This window comes from Haemaphysalis longicornis, unplaced genomic scaffold (genome assembly GCF_048455015.1).
Source record: "Haemaphysalis longicornis isolate Haplotype H1 unplaced genomic scaffold, Haemaphysalis longicornis Haplotype H1 scaffold_9, whole genome shotgun sequence".
Classification (NCBI taxonomy): domain Eukaryota; kingdom Metazoa; phylum Arthropoda; class Arachnida; order Ixodida; family Ixodidae; genus Haemaphysalis; species Haemaphysalis longicornis.
This window is the reverse complement of record NW_027526460.1, coordinates 40,576,158-40,603,223: the sequence shown is the minus strand read 5'-3', so window position 1 is coordinate 40,603,223 and position 27,066 is coordinate 40,576,158. Positions and strand designations below refer to the sequence as shown.

Genomic DNA, 27,066 nt, shown 5'->3' with positions numbered 1-27,066 from the left:
TGAACGCCCCCTGGAAGGTACAAACCCTTCTCTTCCTGCCACGTCTTTACAGGTAGCACGCCAGCGTGAAGTTTAAAGAAAAATGTTTTCACCCATGGTGGTACAGCCATACTTTTGACACGCTTAAGGACATCCTGGCCTGGCCCTGCGCGGTAGATTGATCTATACAATGGCACAGGTAATACACTATCTGCAAGGTCATGGTAAAGTTTTTTTCGCGTCACACTGGACAAGTATTCAAGAGTGAAGCGGGCTTGTAAGAACTGGACTGCCAGAACCACTTCACGTAAAAAACCTCCGGGTGCGCCAAATGAAAAACACGCTGTCGAAACAATAAAATCGGGCAGTGACCTAGCTAGTTTCATCTGACACACAGTGCACAAGAAAGGTGCCTGTACGTCCCGCAGAAACAAAAAACGGTTGACGACCTGCCGCAAAAACAAATGTGAGAGCGAAAGGCCTCCGAGGCGCACGCGCCGAAACAGGTTCGTGCGGCTCGTTTGTTCCCATGTCGTCTCCCAAATGAACACTGCAAAAACACGGTGGAGTGCCTGTATGTTCATCCGCCAACAGTGCGATACCTGTAGAACATACCATAGTTTACTCATAAAAAACACATTGCACACTGAGGCTCTCGCAAACATTGACAGACCAGTGCCTTTCCATTTTTCGGCCTTTTCGCGCAGCTCGACGGCCTGCCTGCGCCAGTATGGGTCACTATCGGTGTAATTTTCTGAAGGCACTCCTAGGTACTTCGCTGGCGTTGTCTGCTAGATGACACACTCGAAGACATCCGGGGCCTTGTCCCAGTGGCCATGCCAAAAAACCAAGCATTTTTGCCAATTAACGCCACTGGCACTATGCTTCCAAAACAATTTGAGGGTGTTTAAAGCAACACTTATGCTACTTCTATCAACGCAAAAGAGTGCTATATCATCAGCGTACGCTAAAACCCACACCTCGCATGACTCTAGGCGGAAGCCGTTGACGCGTTCACGCCGAACTATACTCGCACAAAACGCTTCGATATATACACAAAAAAGCAGAGGACACAACGGGCATCCTTGACGCACGCCTTGTTTAACTTGAATGAATTTACTCAACGAAACATTCAACTGATCCTGTGAAGGCACATCTCACTTTCGTGTTTTACCGATTCCTATGAAAGAGGGCTGAAACAGTTTTTTGAGAGTACACGATGTGCTGCCAGAGTCGGTGCATTGTCATGCCGTTCCCAAGAGGGCCAACTGGCCACGTGCCAGAGTTTACCCCTTTCTGTGCGAAGTATGTCTTGGTATGCTCCGGCGGATTTTTACAGCGAAGGTGCACAGCAATACACCCCAAAAGCTCAGTTGTGTCCGGAGTCCCCCGACAAAAGCAGACAGAGCACAAATTGGCTTTCTCGCAAATGCTCTGCAATGCATATGTTGCGCTACTAAGACTATCATTACGGCCAATTTCGTTTACTTGTAATTCGCGTGCTCTTATGGTTGGAAGAGGTTTGCATAAAACGGTAGCAACTTGTGTTCCATCACAACAACTACGCTGAAAAAATTTGACGGTTAACCGTTACGAGAAATTCTTTCATACGCAGAGTTTCTTTCAGTTTATTTCACCGCGGAGTTGTCCGCTATGAAAAATATGCGTTTGCGCTCTCTGCCGGCAAGCGTAACTATCAGTAGCAATTTCAGTACAAATAACATTAGGTGGACGTTCCTAAGCCACTTCAGCCGCATTACAAACCCACCGTGGACGGCCTGATCCTTGCTTTGGCTTTGACTCGTTTGAATTCACCGTGCGGACTGGGGCTAATTTTTCGTTGTTGATTTTTAGCTTCCGGGTGCCATATAACTTTGGAAAAAGCATTTATGCCATAACGTACATTGAGTAAATGAGGCGAAAGAGTCATCGACCGGCACCACTGAAGTATGCCCAGTTAATACCGAACTGTAACCTAAACGAATTGGCCAAATGACAAGTCTAAATTTGACACCCAAGGATACAATAAAAGGGAAAAGCTAATCAGCGACCCGCAGCCAAGAGTACGGGCCCGGGGAGACTCGTCTGATCTTTCATGGGAAGTAGCGGAAAGGGTTACGTTGAAGCTTCTTGAACCGCGCTGTTTTAAAACAGGACAGGGGAATAGCAAACAGGACGAGCACACAGGACGTGCACACACAATAGCACACAGGACGTGCTATTTCCTTGTCCTGTTTTAAAAGAGCGCGGTTCAAGAAGATGCAAAACCAACTAGCCCCCATTTTAGCCTTGGTTACGTTGAAGGGAAAGGGAAGCGGGAGAAAAGAATGGGTTATGGGAGTTGGCAAGTGATTGAGGCCGGCTATTTTTTTGTTCTGGTCCGAGGCTGTCGGACACCTTTTCGGGGCTGACCTCTTACATCAGGGAGGGCATCAGACCATGCTAATTCAGCAATTTTGCCGCTCCCCCGCAGGTGCTGCTTGCTGGGCTCCGACCGCCGGAGACAGAACACGTAACAGGTGGTGGCGACACTAGCCCCTCATCATTCACTCGGATCCACAGCCCAAGCCTCCGGCACGTCGGGGCCAACGGAACACTCCCCCGATCATCGAGGGAGTTTTCCACTACTCAGGGGCTGCTTCTGCCTTTCGCGGTTTCCGGGTACCGGTAGTTCGTCCGCGAAAGTGGGTACGCCGTCCCGATCGCTGCTGCCTGAACGACATCTTCTGTCCACCTCTAGCCAACTCTGTCGCTCACAGGAACCATCCACAGCTTTCTCGCTCAAAATTCCGAATTTGCAGTAACCTAGTGGAACCACTGCAGGAAAGTGACATTTCGCATGGAGCAGAGAGTCGACTTGGACATGCACACTGTGAAAGAACTTTCTAGAACTCTAAATAGTTTTTGTCTTACTTGCTGTCAAAGGTTAGCGCACGTATATTTCAATGGGATAGTTTCCTTGGTTCTGGAACGTAGTAGAGTTAAGTGCAGAACTTCAAACTCCGCACAATGCAAGCTGTCACCCTCAGTATTAACAGTGCCAAAATTATTTAAATTATGCTAAATAACTGCCCAGTAATTACTTCTTAAAGAATTGCTATTTGCCGGAAAGCTGCACATGAAGAGTCTTCAGGCTGCTATCAGATCGTGACAAGGAGATCAGTCCGGCCCTACTAGTCCGTACTCAGCAAGGAGAGTTTCGCCGTTCGCTGTTCTAATTCCCTCTTTCCTCGTTTTCCGAAAGAAGGTCGGGGCCGTGCTTTTGCGCACCGACCACTGCTTCCCCAAGTGCAGTTCAAGCCCTGGCCACCATGAGCCCCTCAAGGTAACCGATTCTCCGGACCAGAAAATTCCGCGTTCGCAGCCAGGCGCACGTTCCCCATTCACCACGGTGAACGGCTTCCTTGAATTTTAAAAGGAATTTCCATCGTTGGTCACTATAGTCACTCCCATCCAGAAATCTTCTCGGGTAAGTGCAAGCATTGCGGCCACCGCGCCGACATCACGCACATTATGCGAAAATGCCAAATAAACCACGGAACAAGACCCCCCACCCCACCCTACATAAACATCAAATATCTAGAGCACTGGTAAACACTGCTGCGCAGCTCCGATCCCCTAACGCAGCTAGGCTTTGTCCAGATGGCCGAACAAGCCACCGGGAAACAAGATCTCCTGGCTGACTAACGCGGCAAAGAGGCGCCCAAGCTCTCTAATTCTTGGCAAATCAAGTTCTCTCTCTCTCTCTCTCTCTCTCTCTCTCTCTCTCTCTCTCTCTCTCTCTCTCTCTCTCTCTCTCTCTCTCTCTCTCTCTCTCTCTCTCTCTCTCTCTCTCTCTCTCTCTCTCTCTCTCTCTCAAAATCCAACCTCGGCAGCCACCATCACGCGTCGGTCTCTTGGAATGATCTTGCCCTCAAAGACCGCAGGAGCTGCCGCAAAGATCCAATGGGGGAGTTGAATACCACAAAAATGGGTCCTGGTCGCCCACTCGCCGCTGTCATTGCGACTGATCAAAGCTAGGCCTCCAAAACCGTCACTGCCCAGTCAGCCTACGGGCGGGGACGTGCAGGATGACTTTCGGATTATACACTGAGTAAATGAGAGAATAGAATATAAATGATTATAGATAATGTGAGCGGGAAAAAGACTGCCAGCCTCCACCACTACAGTATCACAGGTAAATGATTATACAGCAAGAACTCCAAGTACGCATATACAGTAATCTCTCGTTAACTCGAACTCGGATATCCCGAAATATCGGTTAAGTCTACTTTTTTCTCGCCGTCCATTTACCTCCCATAGGCACCATGTATTTGCCCCCCTTAATCCGGAAATGTTTTTTTACGGGAACACGGATATCTCGAAATGTTGGCAGAGAGGACACAAGGGTAAGACTGTTGCAGGCAGCTGATAAGGTCTCCAACGCTTAGCCTTCCACTACGCGCCCAACGCGGTCGTAAACGGCAAATTTACGCGGAGTATGCGCTGTGCGAGGCCGATGTCCCCGTTACCGCAATGCTGTCTGACGCCTAGATCATTGAGATAGCTATGGCCGACGCAGCTGATCAAGCGGACGACAAGAGGCCTCAGAAGTGCCCACAAGAGCAGAAACAACAAAGATGCTGCGTCTGCTTCGTCACAAGGTAGAATGCAACTAGGGGTGGCGACGAATAATTGATGCAATTCCATTGAGCAGCTCGAGAACGCTTTTCTGGAACCAGATGCGAACGTCAAAAAGGCGAACATCACGCAGTTCTTTATGCCGCAATAATAAAAATTCGTTTTGTTTTTCGAACTTTTTTTCTTTATTATTAAAGCTCCCCTGTGCAGTGAAGTTTTCGTTACTAGCATGGTAGCTCTTATTTCAATGACCTTGCCACAAATCTTCGACATTTCGTTTAAACTCGGAACTCCGCTTATCTAGAACATTTTACCGGATTTTACGACTTCAAGTTAACGAGTACTTACTGTATTGCAAATATATTTCCAAAATGCACAGTTCGGAAAGACGACAGTACACAACAAGAATATAGCCGTTCCTTTAATTGCGTATGGTTGGTAGTTGAACGTTTATGAAACAGAAAAAAAGCGTTAAAGACCTGACGTTTTTGCGAATGTGAAGGCCGAAGCTTAGTTGGACCTTCCGTTCACCTGCTGTTCGACCATTCTTCAACTTTGCAGCCTCGCCCGTCCCAAGTTGACCAGTCCCTAGGACCGAAGTTCCTTCGCTCTCTTAGTCTTAATAATCATGTTTTTTTAGCTTTAAGAACCCTTTAATGTACAAAAAAATAGTTATTCTTAATTGTTAAAAGTTCATTTCTGCTGAAAATGCATCAAAATTGCTAGTCATGCACGCAATGATAATTAAATAAGGAAATTCTCAATGGAAGAAACCTTTGGAGGAGTTTATCTAGCTAAACGTCTCACCTGTGCAATGAACTGCGATAAATGTAATATATAAGGAATATTAAGAAAATAATAGTAAAAAAACTACATAAGGTGAAAAAATTGCCCCTTTTGACCACAGTTTTTTCGCAAAATGAGCTCCAAAATACAAAATATTGCAAATATTTTTATTGTTTGAGTTGATGGGACAGAACTTTATGTGTAAAGCGAGCACGAAAAGATTCATTTTATATAACTTACATGAAAAGCAAGTCGTGAAGGTTCGCGCAACGCGAGTCACCAGAATCTTGTTTTGAGAAAAATGTAAATAAAGGTTCAGAACCGCAAGAAAGATAAGGAAAAGAACAGATGGAGGCCTAAAGTTCGATAAAATTATAGCTTGGGCTTCTGTAGGATTAAAAAAACGTATATAAATTTGCATATGAACAAATGTTAGTGATTTCTAGAACCGATTCGGTTTTATTTCAGATTGGCAATACCAGGTCAAGAGCTAGAAAACCACAATCACAATCACAATCACAATAATCACAATAGATAATCACAATAGGAACGTAATTTTACTTGTAAGTTGTTTCTGAATATTGAACAATACATAAAAAGTACTAAACAAAATATATGTTGCACTTTCCGCCTTTCAAGAAATGCAATCCAGTCCGGTCAAGGGGACCAACGTTTATTCAGCCTCGGGAATCCTTGCCGTGGCTCTTATAGGTTTTATAGGATATGAAAATGCACAATAAACAAGAACACAAGTTAATAACATTCCAGACAAAATTTAATAACAAAGCTCGCAACTAGGCAACGTGTAATGGTAATAGGACGAATTTCGGAAAATATTTTATTTTCGGTCTCGTGAAACGAGGTCAAAGGTCGGAAAACTCCCTGTAACTCTCAAACTAATGATAACAGGAACGTAAAGGTTATCGTTACTTGTTTCTGAATGCGCTGAGATATTTTTTGAAATGTAAAAAATAAAATACATGCTTACTCCTGCCCCTGCCAAAGATGATAAGCGATGCCCAACGAACGCAAAGAACATTTATTGAGCCAGTGGCCTATTTAGATTTTATAAGGATGATGATTGTGCATACAAGAATAGAAATATCTGTTAATAACGATACAGACTAAAGACAACCACACATGTTCGAAATTGTAACGTGTAAAACAACTATTCATTACAGAACCAATACAATTAAGTATCGGTTCCTGAATACCAGAGTCAGAGCTAAAACACCTCACTGTAACTACATAAATAATCATGACAGGAACGTGATCTTTTTAGGTGATCTTTTTTAAGTATCCCAAAGCACCCGTAACTTAACGAATGCTTTGGGATGCTCAAAATATAACATCGAAAAACTTGAATAAAAGAAAATTGACTGTTTTATTGGCCTACCACCTTTAAGAATAACATGTTGTGGCGAGAAATCCCATGTGGAACAGAAACTGCTGGTACCCGAACCAAGGTCGTTAGCGCCCAAACCCAAGACTCTACCCGTGCGCCTCGGAAGCCGACGAGCGAAGCGCTTTTATCAGTAGCTCAAAAGAGAACATAACCACGAGGTCTGGTCAACAGAATAAAGCTGACCATTACTTTGTGGTCTGGAGAAAACTGCCCCGGCTGTGGCGAGTTGGCCCTCCCCCACCAGACGACCTCACCAGCAAGGCTGGGCGTGAGCGTTGTCATCCATGGCGCATACATAACGGCCTCTGAAGCATCAGGCGTTTTCGAGATCGAGACCAGCTCTTTCAGTGGGCAGTCACATTGCTTGGGTTGCTCAGAAGAGGCCATATCGGGCGTACGATCGCCTTATCGCCCGCGTCGTGACTGTCTGCCGGCTGGTTACCTCTGCGTCCTCTCTGCGGGGGCCGCTCCCTCCGAGAATTGCTCCCGTCCTTGCTTCTCGGCTTGCTCGGAGTTTGAAGATTCATTTCCTTCCTTTCATGCAGTTCGAACACCCGTGCGCTGCAGCGCTGTTAATAAAGACGATACTCTTTCTTGGGCTACTTACATCCGGAAATTTTGGTCTGTCTGTACGTGACTCGATTCAGCCAACCGGCCAAAGTGAACCGAAGTCTGAGCAATGGTTGTATATCATCATCATCATCATCATCATCATCATCATCATCATCATCATCATCATCATCATCATCATCACCAGCCTATCTAAGCCCACTGCAGGGCAAAGGCCTCTCCCATTATTCTCCAATTACCTCGGTCCTGTGCCAACTGTGACCAATTTATCCCCGCAAACTTCTTGATCTCATCTGCCCATCTAACTTTCTGCCGCCCCCTGCAACGCTTGCCTTCTCTAGGGATCCACTCTGTTACCCTTAATGACCAGCGGTTATCTTGCCTTCGCATTACATGCCCTGCCCACGTCCATTTCTTCTTCTTAATTTCTACTAATATGTCTTTAACACCAGTTTGCTCCCTGACCCACTCCGCTCTCTTCTTGTCCCTTAATGTTACACCTATTATTTTCCGCTCCATTGCCCGTTGAGTCGTTCTCAATTTAAGTTGAACCCTCTTAGTGAGCCTCCAAGTTTCTGCCCCGTAGGTGAGTACCGGTAAGATGCAGCTGTCATACACTTTCTTCTTCAGCGGCAATGGTAGGCTGCTATTCATTATCTGAGAATGTCTGCCATATGCACCCCACCCCATTCTGATCCTTCTAATTATCTCTGCCTCATGGTTGGGATCTGGGGTCACAACTTGGCCTAAGTAGATATATTCGCTTACCACTTCCACTGCCTCGCCGCCTATCTCAAACTGCTGTGCTGTCCCGAGGTTATTAATCATTACTTTAGTTTTCTGCATATTAATTTTCAGGCCCACGGTTCTACTCTGTTCGCCCAATGCGGAAAGCATGCTTTGCAACTCGTCCCCCGAGTTACTTAGCAAGGCAACGTCATCAGCAAATCTGAGGTTACTGAGGTATTCTCCATTAACCCTTACTCCCACCTGTTCCCAATCCAACGTTCTGGATACTTCTTGTAAGCATGCTGTGAATAACATTGGAGAGATTGTGTCTCCTTGTCTGACACCCTTCCTTATACGTATTTTACTGCTCTCCCTATGGAGGATGATGGTAGCTGTAGACCCATTGTAGATATCCTCTAGTATTCTTACATAATGCTCATCTACCCCCTGGTTCCGTAATGCCTGAATGACTGCTAGGGTTTCGACCGAGTCAAATGCTTTCTCATAATCTATGAAGGCTATATATAGGGGTTCAGTATACTCAGCGCACTTCTCTATTACCTGATTGATCGTGTGAATATGGTCCATTGTTGAATAACCTTTACGGAACCCTGCTTGTTCTTTAGGTTGACTGAAATCTAAGGTTGCAGAAATTCGGTTGGCGATTACCTTGGTAAATACCTTGTAGACGACTGACAGTAAGCTGATCGGCCTGTAATTTTTCAAATCCTTCATGTCGCCTTTCTTATGGATTAGGATGATGTTCGCGTTCTTCCAAGATTCCGGTACCATTGCGGTCATTAGGCATTGCGTATACAGGTTTGCCAGTTTTTAAAGTACAATTTCTCCGCCATCCTTCAAGAGGTCTGCTGTTATCTGATCCTCACCAGGTGCTTTGCCCCCTTTCATTTCTTTCAAAGCCTTCCTTACCTCTTCGGTCGTTACTAGTGGGATGTCTATCTCCTCTGAACTACTGTCTCGTTCGGCATTATCCTGTATGTCCCGGCTACTGTACAAATCCCTATAGAACTCCTCGGCCACTGTGACTATTTTATCCCTATTTGTGATGACATTGCCTTGCTTATCCTTAAGTGCATACATCTGATTTTTCCCCACACCAAGACGTCTCTTCACTGCTTTCAGGCTACCTCCGTTCTTTACAGCGTGTTCGATCCTCTCCATATTATACTTCCGTATGTCAGCTGTCTTACGCTTATTGATTAACTTCGACAGCTCGGCTAGTTCTATTCTGTCAGCTGCGGTAGAGATTCTCATGGTTTGCCGTTTCCTGATTAGATCTTTCGTCTCCTGTGAAAATTTACCAGTATCCTGTCTAGCCATAGTGCCCCCGACTTCTACTGCACACTCCGTGATAATGCGTGTAAGGTTGTCGCTGGCTTCCTGTGTCGTCAGCTCGGCTTCCTCGTTAAGGGCGGAATATCGGTTCTGCAGCGCGATCCTGAATTCTTCTACTTTACGTCTTACTGTTAGCTCATTTATCGGCTTCTTTCGTACTAGCTTGTTGCGGTCCCTCCTCAAATCTAGCCTAATTCGAGATCTTACCATACGGTGGTCACTACACCTTACCCTTCCGAGCACTTCCACATCCTGCACGACGCCAGGGTTATCGCATAATATGAGGTCTATTTCATTTTTGTGCTCCCCATTCGGGCTCCTCCAGGTCCACTTCCGACTCTCCCGTTTACAGAAGAAGGTATTCATTATGCGTAGGTTATTCCTTTCTGCAAACTCAACTAGTAGGTCCCCCCTGCTATTTCTACAGCCCAGACCATAGTTCCCAACTGCCTTGTCTCCAGCCTGATTCTTGCCTACTTTAGCATTGAAATCCCCCATAACTACGGTATACTGTGTTTTTACTTTAGCCATTGCCGATTCCACATCTTCATAGAAGCGTTCCACTACTTGGTCGTCGTGGCTGGATGTGGGCGCGTAGCCCTGCACCACCTTGAGCTTGTACCTCTTATTGAGCCTAATTACAAGACCTGCTGCCCTTTCGTTAATGCTATAGTATTCTTCTATGTTGCCAGCTATGCTTTTATTGACTAGAAATCCCACTCCCAGTTCTATTCTGTCCTCTAGACCACGGTAACATAGGACGTGTCCATTTTTCAGCACCGTAAAGGCTTCGCCTGCCCTCCTAACCTCGCTAAGCCCTATTACATCCCATTTAATGCCATCTAATTCCTAGAACAACACCTCGAGACTTGCTTCGCTAGATAAGGTTCGCGCGTTAAACGTTGCCAGGTTCAGATTCCATTGGAGGCCTGTCCGCCAATATGCTCACATACTCACATATGCTCACATATACTCACATACATATGCTCACAATATACTCACAGCCAAATCTTAACGTCTAAGTCAAGTTTAATGTTCATACTTGTCAACATTGTTGAAAAATAACAAGACATTGCGCAAATTAAAGACAGAAAATTAGTACATAAAGGATATTCACACAGTTCCTTTGTAAAAAAATTCATAAATATTTGATTTTTGCGAAAGGAAATACTACATCCACTGCAGAAAAAAAAAATCACTCCGTCGCCTGCCGTCGCCCGCGCCACTATAGCTTCTGACGGCATTTTAAGAAATCAAGCGGCAACAGTGACGAAAGGTTTCACTAGATTAGGTTCCACGTTCTGCTTGGAACGCATGTGGAACAGGGCAACGTGGTTTTATAAACGTTGAAGTAGGGCTCCTCGATTCACGCGCGTCTCCGCCGTACGGCTGCGCTGGCATCGAGGCACCCGGCCTGGAGCAGTGTAACGCGGTAAATTTAAATTGCCTTGAGCAAACCTTTAGCGTGTTTACCTTGGCAGGAGAGCGATGCAAGAGGAACAACATGAGAGGTGAGCGCGAAAGCGAAAGGAGGCATTTACGTGGCAAATGTCGACAAAGACTATCATCCTTTGACGAAATCTGCAACGAGAGGAGCAGATACGCGGCCAATTTTTCTAACAAAAAAGAAACATCCCCCTCGCGAGGGGCACGATCAAATGCAGAGCATTTCCGCGGGGCGCGCGCCTGCAAGTCGTATGGATTACGTATTGGTTGTTGTTGTAATTGTTGTCTTCCAGCGTAGACATTGTCGATGAAGTCGATGGTGAAACGTAAAACGTGCCGTGAACCCCCTGCCGCGGCTATGACGCAACGTGGAGCGGCTATGACGCAACGTGGCGCGGCTATGACGCAACACAATCCAACACAATCCACTTTAATCCAATCCAATCCAAATCCAAACCAATCCAAGCCAATCCAAGCCAATCCAATCGAATCCAATCCAATGCCCCTCGCGAGAGTGTGTTATAGCGCCGAAATCTCACCACCACACGAACGCGTGATGTTGACGTCACGATCACGCCACAGATGTTAGCGACCGGAGCGCGCGCGAACGACATATGTGGTTTAAGCGCGAACCGACCGCGGCGAGAGAGCGTGATGCGAGCGCCCCCACCTGTTCTTGCGCGCGAACCGACTGTTGCTCAGCGCGAACCCAACGCGGCGAGAGATGGTGTTGCGCACGTCCCCACCTGTTGTGCGCCCGAACTGAACGCGGCGAGAGAGGGTGTTGCGAGCGGAGAGAAGGCGAGGAGGACGCGGGGGAGAGGGCGCACCTGTGGCCGACGGTTGAATGAGTCAAGGATATAAGGCGCGTTCGTAACCTTCCATTCTGTGTCGGCTTTGTGCCGCAGTGGGTAGAGCACCATGTACCTTGCGTTCCGCCCGCAGAGTCGTGGGATCGAAACCTGGCGCCGGTAAGTATTATTCTTTTATATAGTGTAGGGGGAGCGATGCGGACTACGACTACGGACGTCAACGCGGGTGACATCGTGAGTTACTGAAATGCTCTGCATTTAAAAGCTGCGTACACAGTGCCGTCGGTCGGGACTATAAGAACTCCACTAAAGCGGCGTACATCGACGTTTGGATAAAGAAAAAATAGCGCTTCTGGCACTACTTCACCCTCCATTAACGTAACGTAATGTAAACTAGCCTAACGTAACTTGACGAATAAAGAGAGTCATTTAAAATCCTCAAAACTTCAAAATTATTATTCAAACTTAAACATGTAAAAAAAATAAAGAAGGCGGGAGCCAGACACGTACCACTTAGTAGGCTGCGTTCCAATTCACGGACAGCTTTGTAGACAGCTTACGCAGCAGTCTAACTAGACGGCTAAAGGAATATAATTGGAACGGCGCCGCGTTCCCAAACGCCATAGAGTTTTATACTAAAATACACTAGAGGGAAATCTGGCGTCACTGTCGATGGGAGCCGCGCTTCGGCGAGTGTTCCGCTAGAGTGAACTAGTTCCGCCATGTACCGGGCAAGCACGTCCCACTTGTCCTTGGCATGGCCCATAAACAGGCTGATAAGTTGGCTCTGGCTGCAAAAAGCAACAATATTACTGTAGAAGGTTCATGAAATTTGTTTTGTTATTATAAAATTGAACCTCCAGAAAGATTATTTTTTGTCATTCATTATGTAGAAGTTCAAGCACGATGAACGAGAAAAAAATGTTACGCTTTTTCGTTGATTTTCGCTTCGAGACAAAAAAGAAGCCGTATGGCTAGCTAAGCCAAGTAGGCGAGGAACGTAGCGGCAATGGCGCCGCCCACGGCGGCCCGCGACTGCAGCGACAGATTTCCCTCTAGCATATCGTAGTATGAAACTATATGCCCAAATGCAACACCAACGCAGTCAGTATATTGGGTGCGTTCGAATTTCCCCTTTATACGGCTTCGTTGCCATCTTCTCGGACAGCCCGCCATGTTAAGCACAGTTCCAATTCGAACGAAGCAGTCAACGGCGACTGCTTCGAGAGTCAGTAGTACAGTCGAACACGGATATATCGAACTCCAAGGGGATCGCGAAATAGTTCGATATATGAAAAATTCGATATAAAAAATATGGGCTCTGACACCTCACCTGTGGCGGACGACCATTTACCGATCGGCGCATTCAAGAATGACAGCTAATTCCGCACTAACGACGCAACAGGATGCTTTATTTGCTTGAAAAGAAATCGCTGATCTTGGCCTGCTTCGTCGTCCTGTTTATGGAATTAAAGACGCCGGTCTCGATCTTCTCGAGAATATCCAGGTGCTAAAGCCAACTTCCTTCCATGTCGCCGCCACTACGTCGAATGAAGCTGAACGCAGCCGCCAGTTCACCGGTGGAGTACGATCGTGTAGCCACATCCTCGTCCGGACGATCTTCGCCACTCGAGCTATCATCCTGGGTTCCTGCAACCGCAGCTACGATATCGTCGTCACCGGCGCCCGCAACAGCCTATACATTGCTGACAGCGTTCACAAAGTCGCCGGCAGACACTCCGGCTGGAACAGCCGCCGGTAAAAGGGATGACAGCTCGCGAAACGTGTCGTCCATGCCCTCTTCGTCATCGTCGCCGTCTTCGCAAGCTTCCCAAAATTCGGCCGTCACGAAGCCTGCCTTCCGGAATCAGTTGACCACGCTCTGCTTTACGCTGTCCAAGGCATCCGTCATCATTTGTATGGCCCCCAGCTGGTCAACTTTGAGCTTAGTGCCCACGCGGAGGTTCATCAAAGGCCTATCGAAGAGTCGTCTCCTGCGCCCAACCTTGAACGACTTAGTCGAGCGGTCGAGCGGCTGCAGCCTGGCTGTTGTGTTCGGATGCAGAAACTTCAGTTCGATGTTGTCAACCTCGCAGGTGGTTTGGTTTGCTGAGCAGTTATCCATGAGAAGGCAATCGTGACGCTCCGAGGCCCCGGCTTCTGTCCCTGTTGGGTTTCGGCAAAGGCACTAAGCGACCGCGGAAATCGGGGTTGCAGCGACCACCGAAGAGCACCTTCCAGCTCGCGCGGCGTTCGATATACCCAATGTCGGGAAAAATACCGTTCGATATAAACGTACGAATTCCTATACTTTTACACAGTATTTTCAAGGGGATAATTCATGAGTTCGATATAGACAATAATTCGATATACCCGTGTTCGATATATCCGTGTTCGACTGTATTAACTCTATGGCTTCGAGGATACGGCATCAAAGTCAGCAACGATGCAGGCTACCTTCCTGTATAAACTGATAAGTGCCGGCAGCGCCACCTTTTTGCGTATTAATGTTGGAACAAAAGCACTTGTTACTTTATTTAAATATTTGGTATAATTAACTAATGGTGTCTTTGGCTTATTAACTATGGTTTTGTCTATTTTTAAATTACGTAATATTTGTAATAATAACGGTAATATTGTTTACGGTACTTGAGGCTTGCGCGACTCAACATGTCAGCAACGAGGCTGTCGTCTGCATTGTTGTTGCGTTTAGGTCCGCGGCGCCGTCCCAATTTTATTCCTTTAGGCGTCTAGTTAGACTGCTTCGTAGGCTGTCTACGAAGCTGTCCGGGAATTGGAACGCAGGCATTATCTCTATGACCAACGAAGACGACAGCCTCGTAGCAGACATGTTGAGTAACGCAGGCTTCAGGTTTCGTAAATAATATTACCGCTATCATTACAAAGATTACGTGATTTAAAAATTAAACAAATTTATCTTCACCACTGGTAAATTAAACGCAATATTTCAACAAAAGAGCACGTACTTTTTTTTTTTCCAATATTAATACGCAAAAAGGTAGCGCTGGCGTTCCTTATTGGTTTTGACAGGGAGGTATCCTGCATCGTTGTTGACTTTGATGCCGTCTCCTCAAAGCAGTCTTCGTTGACTGCTTCGTTCGAATTGGAACGGAGATTAACATGGCGGTCTCTCCGCGAAGACGGCAACGAAGCCCTCTAAAGGGGGAATTGGAACACACCCTTAGTAACAGCTGGCTAAGACGGAACATTTACACCGAAACGGCGAACGCTTTGGCCTATATATGTACGGCATGCCTTAAAAATATTTGAATGTCGTCGGACGGCAGTCTAGCCATGGCTGTAGCGCTGAACTGGAGTGCCGTCGGACGGAACTCTCGACACTGCGTTTATAACCTTCTATGTCAAATGAATTGCCAGTTTCTCACGAAAAGTGTGGCGGTCGAACAATATTGTCGGGGATACTGCTCCACAGGGTTATTGCATTAGGGAAAAAAAAAAGAATCTTTCATCGCAGACGTGCAGCACTCAATGTGCGCGATTGGTCTGCTGTGGTTGAGGCGCTGAGAGATTCTATAGGCGGGGGTTGTCTTGCTAAAGGGTGATAGTCGAAAGAGTGAAGCATGCAGAGACACGAGATGATGTGACGTGATTGGAGACTGGGAAGGTTGAGTGTTCGTTTTAGTTCAGTGATGCTGGTGTTACTCGAGTAGTTTGACAATGATGAAGCACACAGCACGATTCTGGATGGATTTTAATTCGTGGGGAAGATAAAGCGTAGGGAGGCACGCCGCCGGGTATTCGCCCCTATTTTGTGACGCAATGGCTATGTCACGAAAAAATGAAATGGAATGGAAGCGGGTGAGAGAAACGCCAGCTTTATTTGCCTATTGCTCAGGAAATAACGTATCGTTGCTCGTAGAATAAAAGCCGAGATAGCTACAGAACGGATGATGTTTCAGATAAAACAAAATTTTATTGAGCCTTTAGTGTCCAATTCCAATTCTCGCTACAGGCATAAAGTCTGCTCTGCCTTTCATAACCCCCTCCCTCTCCCTCTCCCCTCTCCCTCCCTCCCTCCCTCCTCCCTCCCTCCCTCCCTCCCTCCCTCCCTCCCTCTCTCTCTCTCTCTCTCTCTCTCTCTCTCTCTCTCTCTCTCTCTCTCTCTCTCCCATCTTCTTTAGTCTAATTCATATTCCACACAACAACAGGTTCACTATGTTCCTTCTTTTGACTTGGTCCATTTTCTTTCGAGAAGGGGGGAGGGGATGGATGGAGGGGGTGGATGCAGGGTGACGTTTTCATCTTCCACGTAGTAATTTTCATCACCACACGAATATAGTCACAGGATCATGAACAGATAAGGAAGAGGAGGAGTGACGAGGGGCCGAATCGCGAGATTACAGCGACAGAAAAATCCCATAAACATGCAAGCGCCTGTACTTACCGCCTCCCCGCTCACTGCCCCTCTTCACTGCCGGGCCATCTTCCTTTATTACTTTACGTACCTTTCATGGCTCTCCTTCTTTCTGTCCTTTCTTTATTCATTATCTTTGAATTTAACGTTGGTTTACTCTCCGTCATACCGGACCTCTTTTTCCGGCAGTCTACTTATTATCTTTTCTACTCCCGTTAATATTCAAATTTTTCCCGTAACACCAACTTCAAGTGCATTCTTTATATATAATTCCGGGCACAGTTTGTTTCTCTCAGTTAGCGCCCGTCTCCAGGCCAATCCCCCTGAGTGGGTATGAGCCATTCCTCCGGCACCAACCAACCGAAAAACAATCCGCCGAAGAAAAGGATACCAGCACGCGACCACGGCCTCTGGACGCCGACCGCCAGGTATACCTGGTCGTGGCTTTCACAACTGGATCCTTTGCCATATCGTCGCCCAGTACCGGATTTCCGACAGCGAATCCACCTTGCGAAGTGTCTCCGCGATGTGCGCTGCTAGAGGACCCCGCGTAGGAGTCAAGGGCACACAGTCGCGCGGGCCATCCCCGCCGGCAGTGCATCGGCCCTGGCAGTCTCCGACAATACGCGGAGCCTCCTCTACCAAGGTGAGGATACGCTAGCCTGGCGTATCGCCAGGCTACGCTACGTCGACTAATCGCAGCTGAATGGAGTTGTAGCCGGTGTGTTGCCTGAGACAAAGGCGGTCTAATCACGCCATTTCGTGCCCGTCTGTGTCTGCAGCCAAAAAAGCAAGCGGGGCAATCGCCAATGAACATCTGCGACCGCCAGGCCCCGGACGCCCAGAACATTCCAGCTAGCCCTGCCGCTCCCCGGGAACCCAAAAAAGATGTAAAGGTGGCACATCATCTCCAGACTTGTATTGTGCACCTCCGCACGTTAAAAATGTTGAAACTTGGGGGAACGAAAACAGCGCGTAGAGCGGGACAGAGAAAGATACAAGACAGACACCGCGCACGCGTTTGTCCTGTCCTGCCGTACGTGGGTTCTTTTTTTTGTTTTATCGATCTCATTTTCCAAAACCAGCCGTGCCTAACAATGAGCGCCCTCCTATCCGCGCAAGGAAAGTCCGCACACGTTAGAACATTCAGTACATTCAACACCTGGCTAATGCAAATACCCATGGTGGTTGTCTTTAACCTCCAAATAATTCTTTGGTACTCGCTTGGATTAACGAAGAGTTAAGGTAGGTTTAAAATAATGGAGGTTGTGCGGGGCATGCGTACAGCGGCAATGCGTTTATTAGAATTCCTGCGAATTCTGGTTCGGCGGCATATTTAAACGCTTTCCCATTTTCAATACAACATGTGCCCTACAGCCAGTAAGTACGATAAGAGTTATTTAATTCAGAACGAAGGTGTCGAGGACACCTTCCTGGGCATTAACACTGGTGATGGACGGTCTTGTACACGTGAGAACCAGATATAGTCACTTCACGCGTTTCTGAACTGTGTTTGGTGTGAAAGCCAGCTTTTTAAGCGCGAGGGATGGGCCGAACAGCACGCTTTAAATGAAGAGCACTTTAGGGGCCATGCTTGTAGTCGTGCCTCGCTTGCGGCCAGGGTATCTATCCACCGTGGTCACACGGGGTCACACACCAAACAGAGCCTTCGAAAAGACTTATAAAAGGAAAGGAGCCGTCACCTCGGTCAGCGGTGGCTGCCTACATTTACTTTGTGCGTAAGGCCCGGCCGGAACTTGGAGAGCGGCGATGGCATGCTATCACCCAGGTGCTCGGTCGCGTTAGAACTGCTGTGTGGCGTGTGGAACTAATGACGCTGGCCAGGTACCGCTGATGATGATTGTGGGATTCAGTTTGGGATGATGATAGTGGAGCTGATAGTGGATGAAGTTGCCGCCACTACACATGTATGCATGCATGCATGTATGCATGCATGTATGCATGCATTTATGTATGCATGTATGCATGTATGCATGCTTGTATGCATGTATGCATGCATGTGTGTATGCATTCATGCATGTATGCATGTATGCAATTCCAACAACAAATACAGTCAGTGGCATAAAATTTAGGGCTGAGTTATGGTGACAATATCGCTGCGCTACCACTCAATAAATACTTTGATGAATACACGGGATTGGCGGAAGACACGGGACGAAATCTTTGGTGACGTGGGACAAGCGCAAGTCCTGTCTCATTCTTATCGGCCTTTCTTGATCAAACCCCGTGTTTTCACTAAAGATCAGCTATTCTGTTTTAAAACGAGTTCTGCTCAAGCACATCATTACATTGATGCAATGACAAAATACGAAGCTGTCGTGCACACGCAAGGTGTTTAAGTTTTAACACTGGCTCCGCGCCCTTCACTTCATTTGATTCTCTGATTTCAAGAGTTGCTAACTCCTGTTGTGAGCTTGTTTTATGGCTAATTTTTGAGTTAAGTGAGAGGAAATCGTTTTTTTCTAGGCAACAGAGGAAACGTTTAGTAGCAATAAAAATACTTTGCAAGGGCACAATTCCCAGAGAACGTACACGCCATTTCTGTATGCGGCACTGACTCCCCCGCTATCTCTACAAACCCACTCCTTCCCCCATCGCACGCAATTACAGCACTCCCACCCACACCTCTTCCTCTCCGCAGAGTGTCCGAGATGCCGCAACCTCGACACGCTGTACCACTCCTTATGCGCCCCGCGGACCCCTACCCCCCCCCCCCCCCCCCTTCTCCACCCCCACCCACTGGGAGCTGGCCTTGGGTAGCTCTTGCCTCGTGGATCAACGGACCCTGACGCAACGGGCACTACAGGTCGCTTCGGCCATTTGGGCTGAGGCCACCCCCCCCCCCCCCCCCCCCACCTGAACCCGGTGTCTCACCAATAAAGTGTTTCTCTCTCTCTCTCTCTCTCTCTCTCTCTCTCTCTCTCTCTCTCTCTCTCTCTCTCTCTCTCTCTCTCTCTCTCTCTCTCTCTCTCTCTCTCTCTCTCTCTCTCTCTCTCTCTTACGCAGCCTGCTGATAAAGCCCCGTCAAGCCCGGCCGCCCCGGCACAGCAGGCGTACCCACCCCAAGTTCCCTGGTGGTCGGACCTATGCACGGCCAAAGGAATGGCTGTGCAGTCCCTGGTCGTCTCACTCGCACTGCTAGCAGGTGCGCTCGTCTTCAGCCTCTCCCAAGTTAAGCTGCGCGCAACCGTCATCGACACACCCAGCTGCTGCCGTCGTGAGATCGAGGGGCTGTTTCACGTCGTCAACTTTTCCCTGAACCCGTGCCGCTTCTTGTACGACTACGTGTGCGGCACATACCGCGCAAACCAGGAACCGCCGGCGTGGAGGGACTTTGTACCCAAGACAGACAGAGACCACTACTGGAAGCGGGCCCATAAGGCCGCGGGAGCGGTGTACCATTTGTTCCAGTCGTGCCTCAGCGCTGTGGGCAATGTTGAAAGACTGGGCAGCTCAACCGCGGCCACGTACATTGATGCCTTGCAACCGCCGAACTCCGCCTTAGCGCGGACCAAGCGGGAGCTCCTGGTGTTCCTGCTCAAGATGGCGGTGAGGCATAACATAATGTCACATCCCGTCGTCGCTTTGTTTGGCCGCGGTCGCGTTCCTTTCAAGGTAAAGCACGTGAAGAGGCCCGACTTCCTCGCTGTACTCCTGGTAAAGAACCCGACACCACGCGTCAGATATCGTCTCCGGGATCGGTACCAGCGGTTACGCGGGGACTGTCTTGAAACCATTAACCGTATGCTGAACATCACACTCACCCTGAAACATATGGAAGATCTCGAGCGCGAGCTTCGGGGTACTTTTGGAGATAGCGTCCTGGTGAACTTTTCGGACGTGGCTCAGCTGACACCATCTCTTACAATGGAAGACTGGAGCTGGGCTGTTAGGAACGTTAGCGGCAGCGAGCCCCCTACGATGCTCTACCGCAGTAGCGTGGATGCGCTTCGCAAGACCTTCGGTGTGCTGCTGCACGATAGGGGACCGGAGGTGACGCTGGTGTTCTTCATTTTCAAGGCGGTCACAAATTTCCTCCTCGACCTGCTGGAGGAAGGGGACTCCGGTAATCTCGCGCGACGATTCCAGTACTGCCACAACGTTGTTTCCAAACATGCCCTTCTGAAGAGGGTCAGCTCTTTCAACGCATACAGCCCCCAGCATGACGCCGCTTTTCATCGCATGTTCAGAGAAATTTTGGCCGAGATCGCGGTGCAAACCGCGAACATATTGCCATCAGTTGACCACGCCAAGATGACCAACTACCACAATACCCTCCGCCTTTTGTTGCCCACCGATATACTGCCTCTCCACAAGAGCATTCCTAATATGACCTCTGACTACGTAGGCAACTTGCTGGCCTTGTTTCAGTCAGGGTGGTCAAAGTGGCTCTACAACGTATCGCTGGGAATCACTGACGATGAGTACAGGGTAGTCAATTACAAAGAAGTCTCTGTATTGAATAACACCGTGGTGCTACCTCTTTCTGCATACACCACCTCTACCTTCAACGTCAGCGATAATCTAGTGGCTCCCTTGGCCATGATCGGAGTCCTGCTGGCCGACGCTTTATGGAAAGACCTACCTAAACACAATTGGAGTGCGGCTACCTCGGAGATACTCAACAACTACACCACCTGTGAGAAGAGCCTCGGTACACTGACAAATGAGTCCTTTAAACGGTTTGATAAGCCGCTTCTGAGCATTGAGACGGCTCGGCGAGTTGCGAAAACCTCATTATGGCACAGCAAGTTTGAATCGTTTGGAGGCTGGACAGTGTCTCGCAGCAGGCTTTTTTACCTGCTGCTTGTCTACCACCACTACTGCACCGCCTCCGCTGAATCCAAGCCGTTAAGATTCAATACATCACGTCAGTCTCGGATGACTTCCGCGCGGGATTTGAGTGCCCTAAACCACTGAACCCCGAACCGTCTTGCACAATCTAAAAATAATTAAATCTTTTGAATGAGCGCGTACCACTAATATTCGAATTCCGCAAAAAAGACAATTACTTTGTTCTCATCATGTTTCCTTCCTTCGTTTCAAGCGGAGGAAGGCGATTACCATTGGGTAAATTTCCTATTAGATGTGTTTTTTGAAGAGTCGTTCCGACCATCTTTAAGGAAAATTACATGCATTGTGCAATCTGCACACTTTTTTTTTCACTACGCTGACAATAAAGAGGGTGTTATAAGTAGCAAAACTTGTCTAGTAGCAAAACTTGTAATACTCAGGACAGAAGTTGTAAACCCATCGCTATCCGCCGCGGCAGCCCGGAAACTCAATTCTGGCTTGACTGGAACCACAAACTGAAAAATGGCTGGACCTTACTGCTGCGTGAATCAGGGCATGGATTCAAAGCGAATTTTTGGAGCCCTCCTTACCTCAGTGATGATTCCTCGAAAGCATCCGGGCTTCCTCTGGTAAATTTTTAGGCCTAATTTTAAAACGCTCCCTACGTTACGTGGTCTTCCTTCCTCAAATCCGGAGTCCTTGGCTGCTTCCTTACAACTTTCATGACTCACTATTTCTTTAAAATTTACCAAATGAAACCGAGCCGCTCTTGAAGTATCCTCAGGTGAGGAGCGTTCAAAGATTTGGCACTAAAGTGACCGGCGCATCGTCCCTCCACTAATCGGTCGGATAGCGATGAGACGCTGTGGCAGCTGAGGACACAGCAGGGAAGACCGAAACGGTCCTCGTTAATGGATTGCAAAATCCCCATCATTATACAACTGGTAACGGGTGTCGCACGCCAGCGATTGTGGCTTTTACTGACGGGCAGGTAAAGGTGTTTACAGCGACGCTATATATGCCTCGTTCTCCACGCATAGCGTGCGTGGATAAATCGGCGTAGAACAAATTTCTCGCACGAGCTAGTGTTAACTTCTGTGTCTCTTTCCTGAACGACGTCTAGTGTGAGCCCAGGCTGTGGTCCAGGCCCCAGTGCTTCGAGGTCTGCCGACACATATAGACAGGGGGGACGGCGAAGCCCTGCGTGGCCTGACCCGTCTCCTCCCGCCGGACAAATGTTCAATAAAGTCATTTCTCTCTCTCTCTCTCTCTCTCTAGTGGGACGTTTTGGTCCGTGTTTAGCCCGTCCAGATTGATGGGCTTGAGGTTGCAGTGTTCTTTGTAAGTGCATGCGAGACACGACTTTACCCGTATCGATGCTCTTGTACCGTCGGATCATGTCCCCATCCACTTCTGATACCCTGTTCGGAAGGACGAGTTCCAGTGGTCCGTACGCCACCATTCTCTCTGAGTATGTAGTAATCCGCCTCTCAATGCCCGCCAGAGCTGCATTAAGTATTGAAAAATATATGCCGAAAGTGGTCCGTAGCTGCAACTGGCGGCATCGGACCCCTATTCCCGACCATCAATGGGCGTCATCGACACCTTCGTGCAGTTTTGCATACAGCTCATAAAACATCTCCACCGGGAAATGATGAGGAAACTTGCGCTTGGCTGTCTCCACGACTTGGAGCATTCTGTGGAATTTATCAACGTCCTTGCAGATGCGTGTATAGAACACCTTCAACGCGATTTCCAAAATTCGTGTTTCCGGACCTGCCGCGCAAAATGCCACACAGGTACCTTCACAGGCTATATTTGGCCGGTGCTTGGTGCATAATTTCGTCGAGGGAAGCAATTACAGCATCTCGTTCGAGCAATGTGGCAGGTACAAGTGGCTTTCGGCAGAAGTGCGTTGGGCGTTTGATATTTTGCTCGGGTCTTCACAAAAAGGTTCCTTAATCTTTCCAGAGCGTGCCACCAGCACGAACGATTACTCCACGACCATTAGCGCACCGTGAAGCTCCGGAGGAGGAGGATAAACTTTATTGACAGCACAGTAATGCGGTGTGGGACAGACAGATACTTAACTGCCAAGCAGTTCAAATAGGATGTTCAAAAATAAACTTCCTGCTGAGCCCAAGGACGCGGGTTCGATTCCCGGCCGCGGCGGTCGCTTTTCTGATGGAGGCGAAAGGCGAGAGTGCCCGGATGTTCGAGATTTTAGTGCCCGTTAAATATCATCCGGTGATCAAAATTAATCCAGAGCCCTCCACTGCGGCACGTTTCATCACCTGCGTAGCGTCGGCGCTTTAAACCCCACAATCAGTCTGTCTATACCTACAAAAAAAGTACCCGACTGACTGATTGACTTACTGACTCATCAACGACCAGCCAAAACTAATTTATTTAGAGTATGGAAATTTCGCGAGTACATTTGCGACTTGGCGTAGGGGATTTCAGGAAATTGCACTCCTAACAAAGGAAAAGGGCGAAATTGTGTATTCGTAAATTTTGGATTATCTCGGTCACCCTTTCACATATCGAAGTGCTTTTGGCTGATATGTGTCGCCTTTAAGAATATCTATAAAGCAGTTTTAGGATTTCGCCCTACCCAACACTATCGGGGAGATTCCGCATTCCGGAACAAAATGGGTGTACGTAAAAATTGTCCAATAAATATTTCACTGATTCATTTATTTAATTGGGTTTTGCCAACATATGTTCCTCATACAAAGGCAGAAAACAGAAAAAATCTCGCAGAAAAAAATCTTTCAGAACACACAATAAACATTATTCTTATTCGAGTTTACTGCATCGGTTCATCGCTCTAGCAGTCAGCCAATAAAACAATACGCGTACCCCTTAAATGTTTGAATGAATAAATCAATTATCCAGTCAACCTGCTTGCAAACCAACATATAAGCGCTGAATATGGATGAGTCAGCCAACGAACGAATTAGCCTTACCGTTATACACTCTACATTACGGTAGCCGCCCAGAATGTAGTTTTTGCTCCTGCTTCACATAGAGCATTGATTAACAAATGGTGGTGCTTAGCCCCGCGATTATTATTGCGAAAGTAATGGGCCATATCAGGCAAAAAACCACGCATTGTGAGCAGCAGATGGAACCAAAATTCCCCTTGCCTTGCTAGCCATTAGGGACAAAAGAAAAAAGCGTGACACGAACGGGATTCAACCCTGGAACGCGTGGGGCCAGGCCCGTGTCTTAATCAGTAGCCTACATCTTTTTTTTTCGCTAGTGAATGGACAATTTTGTCAAATTCAGGCATGACGAATAACACACACTATAAGAAATGACGGACAGCGTAAAGAAAGCACACCAGTCTGACAAAAATCGGCACCACTTCAAAACTCAGACAAGCAGACGCGCGCATCCAAAAGATGCAGCCACCTCGGTGGATTCCTCTGCGCCGCATACAGTCAAGACTCGATCTAACGAAACCCGATCTTACGAATTTCCCGATCTAACGAACAATTTGGATTCCCCGCAGGTGCATATATACGGCTCAATGGTTTCATAAACTCGAACAAAAAAGATTCAGAGCCATTCCCAATATAATGAAATATTTCCAGAAACAGACATTTTAAAAACGGCGCAATTTCAAATGTCTTTCGTCAGAACGTCACGTAGAGTATTCCGCCACGTCAGAAAAAAAAAAAACAAAAAACAAACAAAAAAAACGAGGCATCTAGTTCTGTTTTCACGGAGCTATAGGAGATAAACTCAGCAGTCTCGTGGCCGCAGACCCTAGCATCCCGGCCAGCACGCTTTCCACAATCTTGAAATTAAAGAAAGCACGCCATCATGGCACTTCGTATTGAATTGCGTTGAATAAAAGAACCTCAAGACCACTCCGCACGAGAAGTTGGAGAGCGCCCTGTCTACGTGGTTGAAGGATACGAATTCAAAGAACGTTCTGCTAAGCGAGGAAGTGGTACAACAAAAAAGCACTGTGTTTCGCGCTTCTGTTGGGGTGCGACGACTTCACGGCAAGTTGCGGCTGGCTTATTAATTTCACCGCGGAATTTCAGGGCATTGCTTAATTATTGGCATGCGTGCGCTGCGGAAATTACGATGTCATGGCAGCTGCTAGGATGAGCCTCCCTTTAGACATCAAATTTATGGAATCAACTGCTTTTAAAATGAGAGTGCCCACTTTATGAATTTCTAGATTTAACGAAATAAATCGCGGCTCCGTAGACTTCGTTAGGTCGGGTTTTAACGGTATACGCTCCGCACAAACGCTGCCTGTTCCCGAAAAATGCACTCGGTTGACCTAGGGGGTTCCGCATGCCGATCAATCATGGGGCCCTATCCCACGCTAGACAACCCTAGCAGAACAAAAACGCCATGGGTCACCCGAATAACACATTCAAATGCCATTGTTTTGTGCTCTGCCGTGACGCGGTGGTTTTCTTTGGCGTTTTGCAAACGAACACTTAGAAAGGACATTGACGTCACTCTGAACGTAATTCGCTTCTATTCTGTATCCACGACACAAGAAATACGGTTTCGAGGTACACACAAGTCAGCTCACGTGCTTCGCATGGGAAAATTTTAAAGCTTCCCCTTACTGCTACACTGCTGCAGTGTGCATCTGTCATGCGCGGATTCTATGAATATATTATAATACAGTTTTCTAGCATCCCAGTACGACGGGGTATGGAATAGTCTTCTCACTGGTTGGTCACATGGCTAATGGAGATGGCAGCTGCCATCAAAAGCTTATGGTCTATTAACCAATTCCCATTTGGCTGCGACATCCGTATACCCGTCCACAACTCCCACATACGCAGCCAGGGTATCGGTCAGGGGAGGTTACTGCTGCCTGCACAGGCTCACAGCAGATTCACCAATCCATACTGCTATAATGCTTTCGTGCTCAATGAACGTGTGCAGATTTCGGTGTCCGCAGTAAATTTTATCACTTCCACAACATGATGTATTCAATGGACATTTTCCGCTACAAGAAAGTGCTAGTAGCAGCCATAATAGAAATCACGATTGATGGCCCTTTCGGCTACGATTGCTGGCGGCGTTCTTCTCCAACATTGCTAATCGCGAGGCGCGCCCCTAGTGACAGCTAAGAGGTTCACTTAGCACGAACCACGCGCTTCGCTTTTTTTAACTTTATGCCCAGACGCCGCTCTTTGGCTGCACTCTTGACGAAGTTTAGCACGTTGGTGATGCCAATGATTGGCCGTGCAATGACTTAGCGCCTTCGCAGTGGCTACAAAATGCCAAGAACCTTCTTTAAGTTCGTCCCGGTGCGCCCACGGCATCCGTAAAAAGCGGCGATTGCGATAAAAGCGAGCCACCAAAAGTAATGGTGGTGCCTGCAATCGCATGCGCAGATAAAGTTAGTGGAAAAGGTTCACTGCGACCGACATTCTTCATTTACATTAGCGTTCCTGAAGATGCTAGAAATTTCGAGATTGACTTTGATCGTAGAGTTTAACCCGCCGCGGTGGATCGGTGGCTAAGGAGTTCTGCTGCTGAGCACAAGGTCGCGGGTTCGATTCCCGGCCGCGGCGGCCGCTTTTCTGATGGAGGCGAAAAGCAAAAACGCGCGTGCGTACGAGATTCCGGCGCACGTTAAAGATCCACAGGTGGTCAAAAGTAATCCGGAGCCCTCCACTACGGCGCGCCTCATCGCCTGCGTTGCGTCGGCGCATTAAAATCTACAATCAATCAATTGTAGGGTTTTTTGGAGGGCTCAGTTTTAATCTCGACCACCTGGGGATCTTTAACGTGCGCCGAAATCTCGTACACACGGGCGTTTTTGTTTTTCGTGTTTATCAGAAAAGCGACCGCCGCGGCCGGGAATCGAACCCGCGAACTCGTGCTCAGCAGCGCAACGCCTGAGCCACTGAGCTAGCGCGGTGGGTAGCAATTTCGAGAAGTTTTCCAGGCGTTCATCATCGGCTGCTCATCCAATGTGCTAAGGCAAGAAATGTCTGCATAATTTGTGGCATCTTGGCTACACTTTTTATAAAAATATAGATTTTCTGCTGAAGTGCACTTCCGCTCAGAATGCAGGTCTTCTAATCTGCGGGCGTGCCTGATTGCGTGTGGGCGTGTCTATCAAACGAGACGACGCGCGGCGAAAACAAAACTTGTACTTA

General features: G+C 47.7%; 1 protein-coding gene across 1 annotated transcript in view; it reads right to left on the bottom strand.

The window, feature by feature from the left end:
• Positions 1-27,066, bottom strand: part of LOC144152895 (uncharacterized) — an 86,093-nt gene that overhangs the window by 56,047 nt on the left and 2,980 nt on the right. The window lies entirely within an intron of this gene.